This window comes from Podarcis melisellensis, assembly GCF_964234715.1.
Source record: "Podarcis melisellensis genome assembly, chromosome: 5".
In the NCBI taxonomy this organism is placed as follows: Eukaryota; Metazoa; Chordata; class Lepidosauria; order Squamata; family Lacertidae; genus Podarcis; species Podarcis melisellensis.
This window is the reverse complement of record NC_138537.1, coordinates 7,186,519-7,200,588: the sequence shown is the minus strand read 5'-3', so window position 1 is coordinate 7,200,588 and position 14,070 is coordinate 7,186,519. Positions and strand designations below refer to the sequence as shown.

Genomic DNA, 14,070 nt, shown 5'->3' with positions numbered 1-14,070 from the left:
GCTCTCCAGCGGTGATGGAAAGAGCAGGCAGCAGCGCCTGGCATGAAATGGGCGGGAAGTGGAGGGGCAGAGTTGAAAGCGGGGCCTCTGGCCGGTGTCGGAGTCATAAAGCCATGGCAGAGGCTTGTAAATACTGCAGGGTACCTCCTGACCTCGTGACCAGCACTCTGAGCTTTACAATGTATTGGAATGTAATGACCTTATATGGCAATGTGTGTAATAAAAGCCTTGGCCGGATGAGGTAACGTGAGACATTGGCAAACTGCCATGCCTCTGGTGAGAAATAAAGGAGAATAAATTGGGGGAGAGCAGAGAGAGGATCTGCTCTTACCATCATGAAAATATAGCTGGCTTTCTTTGTCATTTTTCTATGTTAATCACCATCTCATGACGGCTGGATTTCCGTCAAGTGGTGCCCTTTCTGAGGCTAACTTAAAAGAAGCGGCTAACTTAAAAAAAGAGGCTAACTAAAAGAAGACAGTCTGAAGCAGACTAAGAGGATTTTAAAAGAAAACCGTGTGAGGTTCTTCGATTCACTCAACGGCTTCATCGACTCACTACGTCCGGCAAGGGTTACACAGCGCTGAATCATCTTCGGATCCCCGGTGAGTCAATCCCTTTTATCTTGATTTTAGAAAAATGGGCAGCTCTCTGTCTATTCCCCAACAGAAATTTTTAAAAGACTTAAAATTTCTCCTCTCCTCCAACAAATTGGAAGTTCCTGAGGGTGATTTGATACAGCTCATTCTGGCCATCGATGAGCATTGCCCCTAGTTTCCTGCAGATGGAACTTGGGAATTAAAACATTGGGGTAAGATTGGAGCACATTTTCACGGACACCCCAGCATTGGTGTTCGGATCCTAAATGCATGGTGCAAGGTTTGTTACGCCATGGGCTCCTTAACTCCAATAAATATCTCCATGGCTGTATTGCCAACATCACCCCCGGCTTCTTTAGTCCAGCCTGCTGTGATGCTGCCTGTTCCAGCACTCGCCTTGCCAGCACTCCCAGACCCCAAGCCTCCGGACTACAGTTCCTCACCAGAGGACCCAATACTGCAAAAATACCGTGGTCTGGCTGGCAATGATCCTACTCTCTCATCGACAGAACCAGCAACCCCTTTTCAACGTGCAGTACTTGCCTGTTCCTTAATTCAGGATACAGTGGCATTTCCCGTCATTGTGTGCCCTGCTGGTGCTCCAGCAGGAACTCAAGCCCAGCACCAACCTTTTGACTTTAAAATCTTGAAAGAGCTGCAATTGTCAGTAAGGACAAATGGACTCCAAGCCCCATTTACACAGGCTCTTTTGGAAGCCACATTAGCCCAGCTTTTGGTTCCAGATGACATCAAGCTTTTGGCACGTACAGTTTTACCCCCTTCAGCAGGTGTATTGTTTGCCCACGAATGGGAAACTGCCTGCCGTGTTTATGCCACGGCTTTGTTACAACAAATCAGAGGGAATAATCCAAATATTACCCTCGCAGACGTCCTAGACGCCATGATGGGGCGTGGTCCCTTCGCTCAGGCTTCAGTGCAAGCCACACTGCTGCAAATCTTATTGAGGGACACCGCTCTTGCTGCTAAACAAGCAATGAGAAAAATCCCAGAGACCACCAGTGTTCAGTCTAGATGGGGGTCGATCAGGCAAGTGGCAAGAGAATCATATTCCTCCTTCATGGACAGGCTGCTTACAGCAGTGAGTCGCCAAATTGAAAATCCCAAAGCCAAACAAATAATTATCAAACAATTGGCCTTTGAAAATGTCAATGAGGATTTTAAAGCTGCGTTACGACCGATAATACACAATCCTACCACAGACACAGCAGCTATGCTTCGCATTTGTCAGTCTGTTGGTACAGCCACTGATAAAGCAGAACTGTTAGCAGCAGCGTTAAATAAAAACCAGCCTGTAGCCACCGATACAACATGTTTCTAGTGTGGCAAACCAGGATCACCGATACCTCAGTATGGGTAGCATCTACCAAAAGAAAAATCCGCAGCAACGGCACCAGCTTGTTTCTGAACAGCTTATTTCTGAACAATTGACTTTCAGCCACACATAACCATCTTCATCCCACTGGCCCCAGCAGACAGGAACGGTTTGCTTTTACATTGCCAGTATATAACAATTTGCAGCCCACCCAGCGATATCAGTGGATTGTCCTGCCTCAGGGCATGCGGATCTCCCCTACACTTTGTCAACATTTTGTGGATGAAGCATTGAAACCTTTCCACATACGCCACCTAGAGGTGCTGCACACGAGCTGCATCTGGCAGTGTTTGCCTTCCTAACCATTTGCCTTGCCATCTTTTGCTGCACCGTTATACAAGGAAGAGAAGCAGACAACCCAGTCCAGTTGAAACCACCATATTTCACCTTATCAGCTGGCAAGCCACTGTCATCAGAATCCTACTTTGGCTGGCAGCATCCATGGCTCAGCCACTCTCGAACTATAAGAACAGCGTTGTTGAATAAGACTTTTAGGGGAGAAAATTATCATAAGATATGGAGGGATAATATTTTTGTACAAGATATGATTATGTTTACCAGTTTATTGCATGCTTCTAGATGCTGGCTGTGTATGCACATGCCCCCTTTTGCCCGCCATTCAGGCATAATGCTTCATGGTGTGCCTGTCAATGGATCCTTTCGATTTACAAATATTATATCCCCTAATCAATCTTTTTGGCCTCCAGTACACTTGACCCTCCATGAGCCTGCCCCCATTTGTTTTCAAATTAAAGGAAAGAATCATGGGGCATATATCCAAACTGTCAATATACATTGAAATTCACTTTTAATAGCTCTTGTTCTCTTACAGGAAAATACAGTGACCAATCTCAGTGCTAAAGGAGTGACACCAGTGCATGGCTAATAAACTAGAAAGGAAGCCTACCATGCAGCCTGGAATCAGAATTCTTATATTCTTGGCTTCCGGATGGAAGTTGGCTTCGACATTTATTGATTTTAGTGATCCTTATAGTAGTTATTTGCGTTATTTTGTGTTGCTGTATACAATGTATTCCTTCTTTAATCTCTGTATGTACTGCATGGTTCTCCAGTCCGCGGCCCGCTTCCGGTCTCACAAGAGTCGCTTATCGCACTCGATATAACCGTATTGGAACTGACATATAAGACTCTGATTAATAAAATAAAGAAAGAGGGCATGTGGGAGTCATAAAGCCATGGCAGAGGCTTGTAAATACTGCATTCCTGTCCATTCGTGGCTATCTTTAAATACAATTCAACTGAACAGCCTGCAGTTGCATTCCACTTGCAGCTCTCCTGTGGTGCACTTCATGTCCAGCAGTTACTGCCTCTTGAAAGATTTCAGCTGAGGTGTAACTTTAAATGCTTGCAAACCGCCTTGAGCAACCCTTCTCCCTCGCCCCAACTTCTTACATACAATGTTGTTTAGCCTTCCTCCTGCTTTTCTCTTACCGTAGGACATCCTGCACTCTTTGTTGCTGCATGCTTAGTTTTATCTCCAGCGTCTTCTGCTACGAGTGCTTTGCTTTTTTCAAGTTTTATGTGTCTTCTCTAGAAATTCTGCTTTTCATAATAAATAGTTTTATGTTATAAACTTCTATTTTTTGGTATGATTTGTATGCTAAGTTTTATTTGGTTTTTCTAAACTACAGTATCTTGAAATTTTCAAAAGATATGTATATCTTAGGTGTTCAGAGTACAGTTCAATGTGTAACCATAATGGCTCATTCTACACAAAAATGAGGTATTAGCAGGCTTTGGAAACCCTCAAAGATGGTGCTGGATCAGGAATCTTTAAGAAGAAGAATACTGTATGGGGTGAAAGGCAGAAAAACCTTACAGAACAGAATGAGCAATTCTGTTCTGTAAGCAATTAATGCTTCCCAAATATTCAGGTAAAAGCAGGAAGTCAATCAGTAGAGTGAATGGAAGTATTACATAAACTGTCATTCTGAATTGGTAGCTAGAATTTTGAACAACATACAGTACAACATACAGCTAGGGGTTCCACTTTCAAATACCTAATTTCAAATTAGATTGTTTTACAAATTTAGTTATGTCTGTATTGTCCTGCTTGCTTAATATTATTTTGAGCATTTGTACCCTGGTCTTCAGCCAAAAAGGCACCCAGAACAGCTTGCCCATGCCACATGCTTAAAAAAAAAATCAAAACCTACCGACCCACAAATGAAAAGGTAAAGAACATGAAAAAACAAACTGAGGCACCAATTCATAAATAATAATCCTTATAATATCCAGCTGCTATAGAAACAATTCACAAATCGTAGGTGTCTATTGTAGCTTGTCTTTAAGCAGACCTTTAATAGTTTAAATCATAAATGTGTATGTTATATGGAAGGCATGGTTTGTCCATTTAAGACATATTCTCCCCTATCAAGTAGAATAGTGTGGCGTTCATACAGAGCCCCCGGTCGTCTCACGGACTATTTACCCGTACACCACTAATCTGCTGCCACCAACCAGGTCCTCCCCAGTAAAATCACTTCAGCCTCAGTCAGGTTCTCAATTAATAAAGAAGAGAGTATTTTATTTCAGACACAAACAAAGTTTTCTGGCATTCCAAACGTCATTACTCTTTACTTTCTTAGTCTTATTTTCCTCTCTCTAGCTCTTCTACCTCCTCTCACTCAAGAACCAACTGCCCTAACTGTCTCTCTATTACCAACTGCTTCTCCAACTGCCTTTCCCAGTCAGCCAACCCACTAAAAACAACCAACTACCCACCAACAACTCCAACAACAACTCCTCAAACCTCAGGCTAAGCCCTTTTATACACAGGTAGGCTCCGCCTCCGGCTTTCCTATTGGTCTCTATTTTTAACCCTATCTCTCCCCCCTGTTCAAACATTTTCTAAATGAACGGGCAAACGCCACATCCAGTGTATTAAAGGTTTGCACATGATGAACTAAGGAGGCATGTGTGCTTCCAAAAAGTATGTACAATATTAGTTTTTGTTTTTAAAAAGTCAAAGCATTGGTGGTTCAGTGGTAGAATTCTCACATGCCACAAAATTTTAATCTATTTGAAAAATCTAGTAATCTAACTAGGGTAGACAGGTTTGAAGGAGGAATGATTTTTATGTTAGCTAAAACTGGGCATGGGTGAAAAAGAAATTGAGAAAAAAACAACGCTTAGAAGCTAGGAACTCCAAGGCCACAAATTAGAACAAGTCACAAATCATAAGTATCTAGGAATGGTGGTACAGGCCTCAGGAACCAACAAACTTCACATAAACTCCATCGGGAGCTCAGCGGAAAAACCCGCAAACTGTATTCTTAAATTTTTCAGAGCACAAGGGGGCTTTTTCGTCCCCGCGGCTCTAAAATTATACAAGGCCAAAACATTGGCACAGCTCCTTTATGGATCCTTTCTGGGGCCGCCTTCCTCTGCTTTCTCCCCTCTTGAGAGAGTTCGATCCAAACTCCTTAGAGCTCTCCTACATGTCCCCAGATGCGTTTCAAACTCATGGGTCAGACTAGAAACGGGGATGATGAGAGTGGAGGCTTATATCTGCCTAACATCAATCCACAAATGGCTGGCATTGAATCTGCTCCCCCAAGGAATAGCCCCACTGATCCTCTGTGACCAGTTCCAGTCAGGTTGGCAGACAGCAGTCCTGAACACCCTTCAGAAACTGGGTTTTGCCCTTCAAGCCTTTCTGTTATGTACTGAGTTGAATAGGATCCAAACTGCAGCAGTCTGATTGGTCCTAGAATAGGCTCCAAAAGGCAGCAGTCTGATTGGTCCTAGAACAATATGATTCAGAATACAGCAGTCTGATTGGTCCCAGAACAATGCAGCAGTATGATTGGTTAGCAGGAACCACCCAATCATGCTCCAGATAGAAGTGAATCCACAACCTGATTGGCTTACAGTAGAATTCCGGAATTAGCCAATCATGTGCATCCCATTGTGTAAATAATGTATATAAAGCAGATACTTTGAGGGGACTTGGATTCATTCCTCCTCATCACTATGAGCTGAATAAAGAGCATGAAATCACTTTGCGACTCTGAGTATATTTCACTGGCGACGAAGGTGGGATCCCGCTGAGCTCACTGCCACACACAGCACCGCCACCTGCCGCACCGCTGCCTCGCACCGTGTATCCAGGCTTCAGCTCCGGGACACAAGGAACTCAGAATGGCAACCAACAGCAGCTTCTCGCCGTTCAACCCAGCATCTGGAGACTGGGAAGCATATGCCTCCCGTTTCACCTTCCTCCTAGAAGCCAAAGGGGTCACCGAATGAAGAAGACGCCAAGAAGAGGGCAATATTCTTCAGCGTCTGCGGAGAGGAGACGTTTGAAATCGCCCGGGCTCTCCTTGCACCTGAAGACGTCGCTACTGTTCCATACAAAACAATAATGGAACAGCTGAAGGGGCACTTTTCGCCACAGCCCTCAGTGGTGGCTCGTCGAAATGCCTTCTACGCAAAGCGGCAAGCCCCTGGGGAAACCATAACTGGGTTTGTGACCTCTCTCCGCCAAGCTGCCCGGTTCTGCAACTTCTCAGAGCTGGAGAACATGCTTTGTGACCGCCTCGTCGGTGGTCTGAAGGATGAGAAGCTGCAACGACGCCTCTATGCTAAGAAGAACCTAACGTTCCAGGTTGCTCTGGAGGAGGCCCTGGCAACGGAAGCTGCCGAGAGGTCGACGCAAGAGGCATGGCCGAGCCAGCCGTCCCAACCGAGGGTCCACCACGAAGACCTCACCGACGACTCAGGATCCAACAGGGAGGAGGTGCACCGAGTACAGCAGCGCACTCAAGCAGCCCACATACCACAGCTGCCTCGATGAGAAGGAGGGAACTGCGCAAGCTGTGGAGAAAGTCACGAGAGGAGGACCTGCCGTTTCCGCAACGCAGAGTGCAGGCAGTGCAGAAAATTGGGACACATCGCCCGGGTGTGCCGGGCTCGGCCCACCCGACGCCAGGCATCAGATGACCAATCCAAGAGCCCCAGGTCCCGGGGCCCAACGCACCAAGGCAACTCGACGGAGCTCACGGACTTCCAGGTATACCAGTTGCCCCACCCCAACGTAGAGAAAATTTATGTAGAGGTACAGATAGAGGGGGCCCCATGCCGCATGGAGCTTGACACGGGTTCAACTCTATCCATAATCTCGGCAAGGACCTTAAGGAAACTGTGTCCTACTGGGGGTACCAAACTCAGGCCGGCCCCATTCACCCTCCGGGACTTCCAGAAACGTAAGGTCCCCACAATGGGGGTGGGGACCTTCAGGGTGCAATACCGAGGGCGGACGCGGCAACTGGACTTGCTTGTGGTCAAGGGCCCCTACATTAGCTTACTGGGATTGGCATGGTTTGGACCACTGGGGCTAGCCATCACCGGGGTGAACCACATGAGCTTACAAGTGGACGTGGACGCCATATGCAAGGAGTTTCCAGGGGTTTTCGATGGGAAATTGGGACAGTATACGGGACCCCTCATTGCTCTACAGCTTGACCCCGCAGTACGACCGGTCAGGCTCAAGGCCCGCCGGGTCCCGTTCGCCCTGAAACCCCGTATAGACGAGGAATTGGACCGACTCGTGGAGCAAGGAGTGCTGGAGCCGGTGCCTAATGCCCCCTGGGAAACCCCAATCGTCACACCCGTCAAGCCTAATGGTTCGGTCCGCATCTGCGCAGACTACAAATGTAGCATAAACAAGGCCCTCACGGCCCATGCATACCCAGTGCCAGTGGTCAGCCATGTCCTTGCCACCCTGGCTGGGTCGAAAATTTTTGGCAAGCTGGACTTGGCCCAAGCATATCAACAGCTGCCAGTAGATGAGGCCACAGCAGAGGCACAGACGATTGTGACGCACAGAGGAGCGTTCAGGGTAAAGCGGCTGCAATTCGGTGTCAGCGTGGCACCAGGCACATTCCAGAATCTAATGGACTCTCTCCTTAAAGGGATTCCTGGTGTCACCCCCTTCTTCGATGATGTGTTGATTGCCGGGCCCACACCAGAGGAGTTTGAGGACCGCCTCCGCACCGTTCTACACCGTTTTCAGATGGCGGGTCTCAAGGTGAAGCGGGAAAAATGTCTACTAGGAGTGCCTCAAGTGGACTTTCTGGGATTTATGGTGGACGCAGAAGGGGTCCACCCGACTGGGGACAAGGTACGGGCCATTTGTGATGCCCCAGAGCCCAAGAACAAGACTGAACTTCAGGCCTTCTTGGGACTATTGAACTTTTATCATTCCTTCCTTCCCCACAAGGCGGCGGTAGCGGAGCCCCTACACAGACTCCTGGACAAGCGGGCCCCTTGGGTGTGGGGCCAGCGCCAGGAGGCCGCATTCCAGGCAGTCAAGGACTTGCTTGTCTCAAACTCGGTCTTGGCACACTTCGACGAGAGGCTGCCGATAGTGCTACCATGCGACGCCTCGCCCTATGGGATCGGCGCTGTCCTGGGACACCAACTCCCGGATGGAAGAGAGGTACCGGTAGCATACTTTTCCCAGACACTCAACGAAACCGAGCGGAACTACTCGCAAATCGACAAGGAGGGTCTGGCAATCGTGAAGGGAGTAAAAAAATTCCATGATTTCTTGTACGGGCGGCCCTTCACCGTGGTGACTGACCATAAGCCGTTGCTTGGCTTGTTTGCCCCCGAAAAGCAGACCCCCCAAGTGCTGTCTCCTCGCGTCCTCAGGTGGTCAATTTTCCTTGCCAGCTACCAGTATGCACTGATTCACCGCCCTGGAAAGGCGATGGGACATGCAGACGCCCTCAGCAGGCTACCACTACCGGAAACAGGCCCTGACCCAGCACCTGCACAAGAGGTTATGAGCCTGGAGCTGCTTCCCGACCGCCCCATTCAGGCACAAGAAGTTGCACACCATTCCAAAAAAGATAGGGTCATCTCCCGGGTCCTGGACTGGGTGTGGAGGGGATGGCCCAGCAGCAGCCCCGGGCCAGAATTCGCCGGCTACACAACCCGCAAACATGAACTGTCAGCCCACAAGGGGTGCCTGTTAGGGGGAAGCGGGGTCGTTGTTCCCCAGCCCCTCTGCAAAAGAGTCCACACAGCCCTACACGAGACACACCCAGGGGTAGTAAGAATGAAGGCCCTTGCCAGAAGTTACGTGTGGTGGCCGGGGATCGACGGAGAGATAGGGGCCTGGGTCAAACACTGCCAGGCCTGCCAAGAATCCCGCCCAGATCCCCCAAGGGCCCCAGTCCAGTCATGGGACTCCGCCCGAGCACCATGGTCATGCCTGCATGTGGACTTTGCTGGCCCCTTTCAGGGGAAAACATTCTTCATAGTGGTGGACTCCTACACCAAATGGCTGGAAGTCGCACTGGTACCGTCCACTTCTACGTCCGCAGCCATCCGGGTACTACGCAGGCTGTTTGCAACCCACAGGCTCCCTGACACTCTCGTCTCAGACAACGGGACTGCATTTATGTCAGGAGAATTTCAAACCTTCACAGTGCAGAATGCCATCCGCCACATCCGTTCGGCGCCATTCCACCCGGCCACCAATGGCCAAGCAGAACGCATGGTGCGGACCACCAAGGACACCCTTCGCCGCATGACGCAAGGGGATTGGGAGTACCGCATTGCCACATTCCTTCTAGCACAGCACAGCACCCCCAGCTCAACGACGGGCCGGAGCCCCGCTGAACTAATAATGGGTCGGCGCCTTGCAATCAGATTGGACCGCCTTCACCCCGATAGAGCTCAGGATGAGGTAGGGGTGGGGGAAGGCAGGAACCCCCGGACCTTCGAGGCCCAGGACCCAGTGTACGCAAAGAATTTTGGGGCAGGCCCTGCATGGGTACCCGCCACAGTCACCAGGGTCACTGGCCCCGTGTCGTACGAGGTGCTAACAGATGGGGGGCAATGCTGGCGCCGCCACTGCGACCAGATACGGCGACGATTCCCGGGAGAAAACCAGGAGGAGGAGGACAGGTCAGAGGAGTCCCAAGGGAACAGTGGGGCAGTGAGGCCCATAGAGCAGCAGGGGCAAGCAGGAGAGGCAGAATCAGTAAACACAGAGAGGACCCGTGAGGCCGAAAGGACACCGGAACCAGAACCACGACTGAGCGAGCCGGTTGCGCCAGACCAAATAGCCCCATCACAGCCAGCATCCTTGGAACACGAGCCAGAACCTGAACCCCGGACCAGGGAACACCCCAGGCCGCAACGAACACGTAGGCCGCCGGCGTACCTTGAGGACTATGAATGCGACCTCCCGGGCAGGACTGGAACTTAGAGGGGAGGGGTGTTATGTACTGAGTTGAATAGGATCCAAACTGCAGCAGTCTGATTGGTCCTAGAACAATAGGCTCCAAAAGGCAGCAGTCTGATTGGTCCTAGAACAATATGATTCAGAATACAGCAGTCTGATTGGTCCCAGAACAATGCAGCAGTATGATTGGTTAGCAGGAACCACCCAATCATGCTCCAGATAGAAGTGAATCCACAACCTGATTGGCTTACAGTAGAATTCCGGAATTAGCCAATCATGTGCATCCCATTGTGTAAATAATGTATATAAAGCAGATACTTTGAGGGGACTTGGATTCATTCCTCCTCATCACTATGAGCTGAATAAAGAGCATGAAATCACTTTGCGACTCTGAGTATATTTCACTTTCTAAGCCCGGGGTTGGGCCAGGCAAAAGCTATGATCAGGAAAAGAATCATAGACACCGAGAGACAATGGGACTGCTCAAGGTGCCCCGACTATAAAATTGGAGAAACAGAGAGAGATAAAGCTGCACCGGCAGCATATCTCTTCTTTCTCGTATCTAAAAATGCAAGAAGGGCCTTTACACTCGCCAGAAGCTCGGCCCTGCCCTCGCTGGTCCTGGAAGGAGCCTTTAAAAAAGTCCCATACGCTCAGAGACTTTGCACCTGTTCATTGGGGGAGATAGGAAGCCTGGAGCACTTGTTCTTTAAATGTCCCTTTTATGAAGAGGCATATAGTAAGACCATTGATCCCCTACTGGTGAGGCTCGCTGACCTCCTGGAAAAGCAAAAATTTGACCTTTTCCTGTTAGGCAAAGATCAGAAGATGACCTGGATGGTCGCTAGATTCTGTGTACAGATCTGTAGGCGCAGACCATATCCCAACTCGAACTAGTTCGTTAATAAAACCCCCAAACTCTGTTCTATGGGTGACTCTGCGTCAGCTCCCTGCAGTAGTTTATTGTTGTACATTGTTTTTAAATTTATTGTTGTACAATGTTTTAATTGTTTGTTTTCCTTCTGTGACTGTACCCCCAAGTGTGTTTTATAAGCTGGTCTCTGACCGTAATAAATTATCTATCTATCTAACATTGAGAATGAATGAAGTAGGATATTTTGCACTTTTTTGTGATGATATTTTGTTTTGTTTTTTAAATTTGTTTTTATTAAAAGATTTTCATGGATAACAAAGGTGCATATTATGTCTCTGGCTATACCATTCTTTCAACGCTCAGAAAACATACGTTCCAGTTGTAATCATAACTTGAGGTGAGCAGAAGAGACCTGATTTGATTTATAAATTTATACACTTACCGAGTCAAGTCACTGATCCACCTAGTGTAGTCTAGGGTGCTCCAACTGCCAGCCACTCTCCATAGTTTCTCACAGCAAGTGTTTTATTACTGAGTGATGACTCTTCCCTGCAGACATAAACAGCCAGTAGAACTGAATATGAGACATGTCAATAATATATTACATCTTACCTTTCTACTACCAACTCCTGCAAGGTGGCTTACCAAAAAAAATTAACCATAAAAACCAGTTTGAAGGAAATAGCATCAACAGGGAAGCTGTAAAGGTTTGATGTGAGACATCCAACATTTAGGAAGCCTAAATATGGCTTCTTTTATATGGGACTTTTTTCTTTGCATGCAGGTTCTCAGGTTCAACTAAAACCATGGGCGTAGCCAAGGGGAGCGCAGGGAGGAGCAGCAGCTGCCCCTCCATCAATTTAAAAAAATATACATAGCAAACTGAAGTTCTGCCTCCCCACAACAAAAAACCTGGCTATGCCCATGTCTAAACCCCTGGAGAGCTGTTGCCAGTCAGTGCATACAGTCCTGAGCTAGATGGACCAAGGGTCAGATTCAGTGTAGGATAGCATCCTGTGCTTGGGATAGTGCTGTCACTCACCTGCATGTTCTAGCGACCATGTTTCTTTCTGAAGCCTTAGCTGTGCCAGATTAGCTTCAGTAATTCAAGAAAAATACATCTTCTGCACAAGGCATTTTTAGAGCAATCTATGCATTTTTATTCAATAGTAGATACTACAGTACTGTATTGGGTTAAATGGAGGCCTACTCCCAAGTAAGCTTAAACAAGACAGCAGCCTGTGAGTGGCAACTGGGAAAAGGCAGGTAACCCTGGCTGGCACTGTTTGGGTGGTATTCAGCTAAGTTTTACTCAGAGTAGACCCACTAAAACAAATGGACCTAAGTCATACCAGGTATCTGAAGAAGTGTGCATGCACACGAAAGCTCATACCAAGAACTAACTTACTTAGTTGGTCTTTAAGGTGCTACTGGAAGGAATTTTTTTTGTTTTGACTATGGCAGACCAACACGGCTACCTATCTGTAACTGGACCTAAGTCATGTTGATTTCAATGGGTATACATTGGAAGGAATATAGTGCTAGGGCAATTGTTTCATCAGTGCAAGCATTTTGACTTGCCAGACAGAACCCCCCCCCCGTATCCTACCCCTGTGTGCTGTTTTAGGAGTTCTCCCAACCACCACCACCCCACAGCCGGTTTGGGGTGGAATGGGGAGTTTCCCAGTGAGACTCATTATCTGAATCTAGGACTCTGAGCAAAAGTTAGCTGAATACAGTACCACCTTTAATTTCCAATTGTGCAATCTAATGTGCATTTACAGCAAAAGTAGTTGGGTTTAATATTTATAATCCAGCACATATTTGAATTGCATGCATATAATCAAGTACGTGTAGTGGTACCTCGGGTTGCAGACTCTAACCCAGAAATAGTACCTCGGGTTAAGAACTTTACTTCAGGATGAGAACAGAAATTGTTTGGCGGTGGCACGGCGGCAGCAGGAGGCCCCATTAGCTAATAAAGTGGTGCTTCAGATTAAGAACAGTTTCAGGTTAAGAACGGACCTCCAGAACCAATTAAGTTCTTAACCCAAGGTACCACTGTACACAGAACCAGGCACATTTGAAATGCATTGCAGCACGTGTGGCACATTGAGCTTCCCACTTCCTTTTGCTTGACTTCTGACTTAAGGCATTTCTCACATACAAATCATAACCCATAAACTGAGAATTAAAACAAGGCACGTGCCCTTCAGTTATCACCGCATACATTCCTAGAGCTTACAGATGAATACATTTAGGATGGCCCAGTTCTTGTGAAACATACCTCTCCTTCTCTTCCAGGGATCTAACCCGTGGGAAGCAGCTCACCCCTAGTGGAATGCGAATGCCCTTTGCTGGGCAAACTGTGCTTGTGTTTCCACAGTTAGTAGTGGAGACCCAACTGTCCCACGTTCCTCAGAATTTTTTATTTCAAATATTTCTTTGCCTTCTTTCAGGGCAATGCCCTCCTCCCAAAGAGGCGCACAGGCATAACTTGCTTTTTTAAAAATAAAAAAAGTGAGAAACATCTCTAAATTTTAACCTGAGTAATTTAACGTATTTAAAAGTGTGGCTGCGAATTTTTTCTTGATTTTCCTGTTTTATCTCTCGTAAACCTCTTTGAGGGTCGTGTATAATTTTTGTGTGTGAAACGAATACGACAAATGATAAAAATAGCGGCATATTTCAAATTTTTGTGCCTTTAAGGCCCCTTTCCATTGGGATTCCTTCTGTCGTCGCTGCCCTATTTCGAAACGTGAGAGGAGAATGAACCACAAGCCGCTGGCCATGAACCACCGCGCCTCTGACCGCTTCCTGAGGGGAAATAACCGCCAAATCGCGCCCGTTGCTCCCGAATTCCCGCCCAAACGCGCCTCGAACGTTCCCAGGCTGGCGGCGCGCGCGCACGCACGAAACCAGAGGCGGCCCCGACCCGTTCCTTTTTGCGAATCTGTAGGTTCCCGCCCCGCCCTCCTCCTCC

The 14,070-nt window shown here is 47.8% G+C and overlaps 1 protein-coding gene across 6 annotated transcripts in view; it reads right to left on the bottom strand.

Annotated features, from left to right (window-relative positions):
* Positions 1-13,978, bottom strand: part of VWA5B2 (von Willebrand factor A domain containing 5B2) — a 96,329-nt gene extending 82,351 nt beyond the window's left edge. For 4 of the 6 annotated variants that reach the window (XM_081910728.1, XM_081910727.1, XM_081910732.1 and 1 more), the window contains exons 1-2: positions 13,375-13,978; positions 11,530-11,636 (exon numbers count right to left, since the gene is read on the bottom strand). The gene's annotated coding sequence lies outside the window, so the exon portion shown is untranslated. Of the gene's footprint in view, positions 1-11,529; positions 11,637-12,129; positions 12,239-13,370 lie in introns of those variants that run through there. The other 2 variants (XM_081910730.1, XM_081910729.1) reach the window with 2 other exon arrangements.
* Positions 13,979-14,070: the final 92 nt, after the last annotated feature.